Genomic DNA, 8,124 nt, shown 5'->3' with positions numbered 1-8,124 from the left:
CATATCAAGGGGCATTTGGGAAGGATAGTGTCCAAAAATTGACTTTTTGTGAACACTGTATCATGGGAAAACAAGCTAGACTGCCTTTTAAGGCAGGGCTGTACAAACCCAAGATTTATGGGGACCTGTACCTGTACCTGTTCCTACTGTATCTGTTTACAGATATTATCTTCTTACAACTGATGACTATTCAAGGAAAATATGGATTTTCTTATTAAAATCTAAATCTGATACATTTGCAATTTTCAAAGAATGGAATGTACTGATTGAAAATCAGACTGGTAAGAAGATAAAAATTTTAAGAACTGACAATGAGCTTAAATTTTGCAATACCGAATTTGATCAATATTGCAGTAAACAAGGGATAATGAGATATGAAACTGTGAGCTATACCCCACAACAAAATGAGGTTGCCGAGAGGTTAAATAGAATAATTCTTGAAAGGACCAGATGTATGTTAATCAATTCTGGCCTTCCAAAAATTTTCTGGGGCGAGGCTGTAAAAATAGCTTGTTATCTTATCAATAAATGTCCTTCCAACTCTCTAAATAACATAATTCCTGAACAGATCTGGTCTGGTTCAATACCAGATTATTCTCACTTAAGAACCTTTGGATGTGCAGCTTATGCACATTATAATGACTCAAAAATGGACCCTAGATCATTAAAAGGTGTGTTCCTAGGATATGAAGAATGTGTTAAACGCTATAGACTGTGGTTAAGAGATGTGAGGGGTTATAAGGTGATAAAAATCAGATCTATTATCTTTAATGAAGATGACTTTCCTTGTCTTAGTGACAAATCTGGAGAAAAATTGGGAAATGATGACTTTATTATCACAGAAATTAATTTTGATAGCCAAAATACTAATGACCGGGATCAGTTTGAGGTGGAGCCACATCAGGTAGAACCACATAATGTATCTGATGTTGAAATATTGGAAGATGAATAGCATCTGGAGCCTGCACATGATCTGCAGGGCTACCAGCTTGCTAGAGACAGAGAAATGAAGCAAATAAGACCTCCTTCCAGGTATCAGTATGTTGATTTTGCATCTGATCAGTTTGAATCTGATCTGTTTGACATAGAACCTACCTCTTATAAAGAGGTTATTTCTTCCAAAGAATCCCCTAAGTGGATTGCTGCGATGGAAGATGAAATGAACTCACTCTTTAAAAATGGAACCTGGACTTTAGTTGAAAAATCAAAAGATTGTAAATTGACTGACTGTAAATGGGTTTATAAGATTAAAGAGGGTGAGACAAAGGCTAGTGATAAAAGGTTTAAGGCAAGACTTGTGGCTAAAGGCTTTAATCAAAGGGAAGGGATAGATTACACTGAAATCTTTTCATCGATTGTTAAATATACATCCATTAGAGTCATACTTGCTATAGTGACACAATTTGACTTGTAGTTAGAACAACTCGATGTGAAAACTGTCTTCTTGTATGGTTCTTTAGATGAAACCATACATATGACTCAACCAAGAGGGGTTGAAGTGGTAGGAAAAGGAAACTTAGTGTCTCTCTTAAAAAAATCCTTGTATGGCCTAAAACAGGCCCCTAGGTAGTGGTATAAAAGATTTGACTCTTTTATACAAGGTTTGAATTTCAAGAAATCAGAATATGATCCATGTTTCTATTATAAGAAAGAAGGTGAATCTGATTTTTTCTATCTGCTTTTATATGTCGATGATATGGTCCTTATTGATCATAATTCTATTGCACTTAACTCAATTAAAGAAAATCTGAAATTTGAATTTGAAATGAAAGATTTAGGAACAGCTAGAAAGATTTTGGGCATGGAAATAAAAAGAGATAGAATAAATGGAAAGTTGTTTCTAACACAAAAATCTTATGTTGATAAGATTGTAAAAATGTTTTCCCTTCATGAATCTAAGCCTGTTAGCTTGCCTTTATCTGCTGGTATGAAATTATTTGTTGATCAATCGCCTAAAACTGAAGAACATAAAAGAATGATGAATGTTCCGTATTGTAATGCTATTTCATCTGTAATGTATGTTATGGTATGCTCTAAACCTGATATTGCTTATGTTGTGAGTACGTTAAGTATATTTATGAGTAACCCAGGTGAAATACATTGGCAATGTATGGAAAATCTAATTATATATTTGAAAGGAACCAGTAACTTAGGTTTAATGTTCAAAAATAATAAAAATGGACTTAGACTTAAGGGTTATGTAGATTCAGATTTTACTGGTAATCCCGACAATAGGAAGTCTACACCTGCATAATTTTATGTTATAAATAATCTTGATAACCATACAATATGCATTAATCTGACTATAGAAGTCCCAACATCTGGTTTAGACTCACAATTCTCACCATTTTATTTTCAATATCAGGGAAATACATTCAACTATTTATTTTGGTCCATTATATGATTTTGGAAAACTCATTTTTTTCTCTCTCTTCTTCTTACGTAAGGATCTAATGAACTGGAGCACAATTCTTCTTTTTTTCATTTTCTAGTTGCTTCATTTTTTATCGAGGTACTAGGGCAGTACTGATTCTTAAAATGTTCAGATAGAGAGATCAGGATGACGAAGGCGATGGACTTCTTCTAGTACTACAATCCTACAAACAGCGTACAAAGATTGGAACATCCAACGGCCTTTAGTTTCCAATTACAAGGAACTGTACCAGAGAGAGAAATCCTTTGAGATTGCTACACAAATCCCTAGCAAGTGAAAATGTCCAAAATTGAAAATGACTTGTTTCTCGAAGATGGTTGTTCAAGATATCTATGGGGAATAAGTGGATGTCTTTGTGTTCCAATACGATGGGGACAATCTATTTGATGTAAAACTGTTGGGATTGTTAGGTTGTGATGAGGAGGGCTTTGAACATTTTAATATTAATATAGAGGATGAGAATGAAGAAGATGGCGAAGCACAAGTGGAGCAAGTCGTTGATGATGGAGCTAGTGAAGAGGGTGACATTGATAGAGCCGAAGATGATACTAATGATAACATCCAGGTACATGAAGCAGAATACAAAATCGGCGAAGATGGTGATGTAGAAGCATGATCAAGTAGTGGCTAATGTTGGAGATAGAAATGTTTGACAAAACCAACCTCGTGTGGATCCTTATGATGATTGAGGACATTTTCACATCGTGTTTGGCTCCATGAACATAAAATCCTTACTTGGTCGCTAAAACCAGGAATAACCAGTAGAATCAATTGTTCATCCCTAATACGACGTATCTCATTGATCAACAATATAGACAAAGGAAGACCAAGCTTTCAAAGTGGAAAGATGGTGCCTTTCGTCTACTGAAGGTTGGAGTAATCTCTGTGGAGTGAACTTTGTTGGTGACGAGGACAATTTTGCATACGACTTTGTCAAAGAAATTGACATGTTGGCTTTTAACTGCACATTTTCCAAAAAAATCAATTTTCACAAAATCTTTTCTCCAAAAATCCTTTTTTAGATTTCAAGTCCTCAATTTATCAAGGAGTACAATTGAAGTTTGTTCATCCATTCGATAAATGTTATCCCGATCTGTTTACTTCAGTATTCTTGGAAAATTGCACGACTCGTGCACATAAAGTGTGTTAAAGTAATAAGTTAATTAGGTTAAGGATAGTTTAGTCTTATTATATTTCCTTAGTTTTGCACTATATAAACCATTGTAATCTTACATTATGCAACCAAGTTTGGAGGCTGCTATCAATCGGTTTTCTCTCTTTCTCCTCCATTCTTCATCTTTGGTTTGTTGTTTTTTACATGGTATCAGAGCGGGTTTGATTTTGGGTTAAACTTGCAAGGTGTACAGCCAAGTTTTTTTTTGTTTTACTTTGTTTCTTTGTCTACGCATTGTCCTATTCATTGCGGCTAGGGTTTCACCAAACTGCTACTCCTTTATCCCTTTAACATAGATCAGTTCATATAACCACGAATGAAGAGTTCAATTGAGGATTTCTGTTTCTGATATATCTGCAAAGGCTTGGGTTTTTCTTCTGGTGGCTGAAAAATGGTGACAGCGAACCCATTTGATTTGTTGGGAGACGAAGATACGGAGGACATGTCGCAGCTTATGCAAAAAAATGGTGTTCTTTTTTTGAGGGTCTCTTTCTGAACAAAGAATCCAAAGGGTTAAAAAAAAAAAAAGTGCTTCACTGAGTCTGCTGCTTTGCAACAGTTCAAAGCTTCTCGTCTCTACTCCCTTTTCCGTTCAAGACAAGATAAATGAATCTTTTGATACACAATTTGCTGTTTTTTAAAGAATGGAGAATCAGATTCTTGGTATATATATATATATCAATTGTTGAAGTCCGTGAGGTATAATTGTGAAGCCTATTTTTTGGATGAACCAATTTGGGAATTCTTTAGACTTAAGTAATGCTCTCTTACTTATTTCTGGTTGACTTTGGTTTGTATTGATTGACATTTTGTTGATCTTCGCTGATTCTTAAATACTGCGAAGCATCGAATGGGACTTCTTGGAAGTCTCACGATGCTTCTTCTCACGATACTGTTGTTTTGCTCTCTGAGAATTGTCACGGCTCAAACTAATTCAATAGGTGGTGCTGGGGAATTAGATGTACTCCTCCAAGACTATGCTTATCAGGCACTTGTTCGCCCTATGATCAGGACTGGTTTTGTTTATGATGGAGTTTTACCCTCTAATTTGACAGGGATTATGGTTTCAGCGTTGAGGCTAAGGTGTGGCCGGCGGCAGGGAATGTCGGTTGTTGATGCTATAAAGCTACTGTGATTGGGATTGTCATTGGGTTAATGGGCTAAGGTAATTTAATTGGCTGTGGTTGGTGGGCTGAAGTTTGTTAACTATATAATTAGGTAAATTGATAATTTATTCTTTTGGGCTATTGTTTGGGCTGAAAATTTTTTCATAGTTTGGGCTACTGATTGGATGAAAGTTGGGCTTAGATATTTATTTACTTTTTTTTTTTTTTTTCTTTGAAAAAATTGATAAAGGTTACAAGAGATGGCAAAGCAAGAACATACAGGCCAAAGTTCAGATGAAAATTATTTCTCATTTTTAAGTGCGCTGGAATCAAAATTGAGCAGAAATGAAGATGCTGCCTCCTCGGCTGCTATGAAATAAATGTTAAAAGACTCATCTGGCAAAATTATTCATCGAGTTAATATAGAAAAATGATATCAAACAAGGGCTCGGACTCCAAGCTGTTGCATTTCTCTAAGCCTCCATATCGAGTATGGAGCACCATCTCCAAGTTCTTCAGGATCTAGTTGTTGCATGGCCCAAGCATAATATACTGTGTGGATGGTATCCTGGCCACCTTCTGTTATTGATCCAAGTCTGTCACGTATACAATAAACTTTTTTGTGTTTGAAATGCCACAATGATTATGGGAGTGTCCCCCATCATTTTGGTCTCTCGAACTTCAACTTCTGATATATGTAGTATCTTGTTGTCGAAAAAGATGCCCTGACTTTCAAAAGCTTTATGCTCTGCTTTACACCTCTCAATCACTTCAGAGCTACAATACTTGCTTAAAACTTCAACATCTCCTTTAAAGTAAGCATTGAGAACTGGTTTGATCACTTCTTGAACTTCAGCCACGAATTCTGGTAGAGAGAATGTCGGGTCTCTGCGACGAATTTCCTTGAATGACATAGCTGCATTTGATTCTCCCAGAACAGTTTCACTGATATCTTGGATTTTGTGAACAACTGGGTGATCACTAGTCTCCCATCTCTCTCTCATATCCTCTGCAATCTCTTGGCTCTTTCCAATTACAGGCTCACTTATCCCACTGACGCGCTTGAATATAGGATGTCCTTGCATCTTTTCCTTGAATGCCTCCCATTTCTTACTCCATGCAGACTGTGTTGAGGGTAACACAACAACATCGGTCCGCGTGCTTCTTTCACCTCTTGGCGACGAGGAAGCAGAAGAAGCATCATATTCCAAGCGCTTTCTCCTGTTTGGGTTACCTTTCAACTCATCCTTCACAATATCATAGCCCTTCTTCACCAAGTCAATGGGCTTTGCTTCCTTCAATTTCAGGAAGGCCAATGAAACTTTAGGAGAAAAGGAAGAAACACCAGACTTAACCTTGCCAAATATTGTTTCTGCAGTATTGCTAGATTCAGATTGCTGCTTCTGTCCCTGCCTCTTTTCTTCTCTAAATCCAGAATTACTTCCATCTTTGTCACTTGAGTTGTGATCAGCCAATGTGCCATCTCTTTCTTGAGACTCTTGCTTTCCAATACCAAATGTTTCTTTTACCTCCACTTTTGCAGCCGAAATCTTTTCCTCCACATCAGCATATACCTTTTTGGCCTTCTCTTCAGCCTCCATCCAAAGGCCATCCACATGCTTGTACAGCTTCTCAGAAGTCTGCTTAGTTCTGCATTTCGCCATTTCACCATCTCAGGGTCCCCATTGGAAATGTCTGCCAGCCTAACTTTCAGATCTTCTTTCACACTTTTCAGCTCTTCTGCTTTCTCTTGCAATTCCGTCACAGATTGTTTAAATTCCTGGTTCCTGAAAACTTCACCTTTAATCTTCTTGGAGAACTCATTAAACACGCTGAACTCGCGTCTAAATGAATACCCCTTTGGCAGAACCAAACACAGCCTCGTATATCCACTTGAAACCTGTTCAGCTTCTAATAGCTGACGAAAAAGAGGGTGTTTCGAGCGGAATAAATCCCGGACAAGTTTTCTGCTAGCCATGGGAGGCTATTAACCTTATTTCTAAGCAGACTTTTTTCTTTCTTAATATAACAGACAGAAAATTGGAAATTCTGAGCTCCGTTTTTGTTGTAACGTTCTTTATGTTCTTCATTAAGAATTTTGAAAGCATAGTGAATTGGCTGAATTTTGGGTTAAATTTGTTTGGTCAGCAATTTGGTTTCTGTGATTGGTTTGGGCTGTTTTTGGCGTATTAGACAGCTTATTGGGTCGGTTAATTAATGTTGGACCTAGTTTGGATTGGAAATTTGTTTTGGTGTTGATCCAGTGTATCTGGAATTTTGCATTTGTCGAGCTTGAATTTGAAATTTGTTTCCAGTTCGTGGGATTGAAAATTTCGTTTGATGCCCGGTTCACGGGATTTGGAAATTTTGTTTGTTTGCCCAGTTTATGGGATTAGAAATTTCGTTTGTCCAGTCTATCTAGAGTTTGGAATTTGGCATAGTCATTTCTTGGAATTGATATGTCAAGTTCATTTGGAATTTGAAATTTGCATCCGTTTGGTTTAACTGAGATTGTGTGGTTTCGTTGGTTATCTGCAGTTCGGCATCATTACTCTATCTTTCGTTGTTCATCATTGCAGTTTGTTGACATCTTCATGAAGTCCAATTCGGTTTATGGTTTTCGGCTTTTCGCTTTTTGTTTGTCAAACTCCCGTTGCTTCTTGCTGTAACATCGTGAGTTTGAGGGGGATGTTAATGTAATAAGTAGGTTAGGTTAAGGGTAGTTTAGACTTTTATCTTTCCTTAGTTTTGCACAACAAACCAAAGTGATAAACAAACAAACAAACAAAAGAGAAGAAGCAAACGACAGTGAAGAATGGAGAAAAGGGCGGCCTCCAAACTTAGGGCTAACAAATGAGATTACATTGGTTTATATAGTACAAAACTAAGGAAAGATAAAAGTCTAAACTACCCTTAACCTAACCTACTTATTACATTAACATCCTCCCTCGAACTCACGATGCTATAGCAAGAAGCAACGGGAGTTTGACAAACAAAAAGTGAAAAGCCGAAAACCATAAATCGAATTGGACTTTATGAAGATGTCAATAAACTGTAATGATAACAACGAAAGATAGGGTAATAATGCAGAACTGCAGATAACCAACGAAACCACACAATCTCAACTAAACCAAATGGATGCAAATTTCAAATTAAAACCCACACACACACTAAAGCCCAACCAAATAACTTTTGCCCAATTAAATCAACTGGCCCAATCTATATTTTCCAGCCACCCAAATTTTAAAATCCAATTGGCCCATGACATATACAGTTTCATGTATGCCCAGGAACTAACCAATGGAAAGAAACAAGGGAAAATTTCATAACTAAGAAATTAATTATGGCACATTTCAAAAACAAGAAAACAAGTTTCAAATTTCAAAAATCAGATTTTTATTAAAAATTAT

The 8,124-nt window shown here is 36.6% G+C and overlaps 1 pseudogene; it reads right to left on the bottom strand.

Annotated features, from left to right (window-relative positions):
- Window positions 1-4,970: 4,970 nt before the first annotated feature.
- LOC111396611 lies at window positions 4,971-6,781 on the bottom strand (annotated as a pseudogene).
- Window positions 6,782-8,124: the final 1,343 nt, after the last annotated feature.

The sequence above is a fragment of the Olea europaea genome, chromosome 7 (genome assembly GCF_002742605.1).
Source record: "Olea europaea var. sylvestris chromosome 7, O_europaea_v1, whole genome shotgun sequence".
NCBI classification, from domain to species: Eukaryota; Viridiplantae; Streptophyta; class Magnoliopsida; order Lamiales; family Oleaceae; genus Olea; species Olea europaea.
This window is presented reverse-complemented; position numbering and strand designations above follow the sequence as displayed.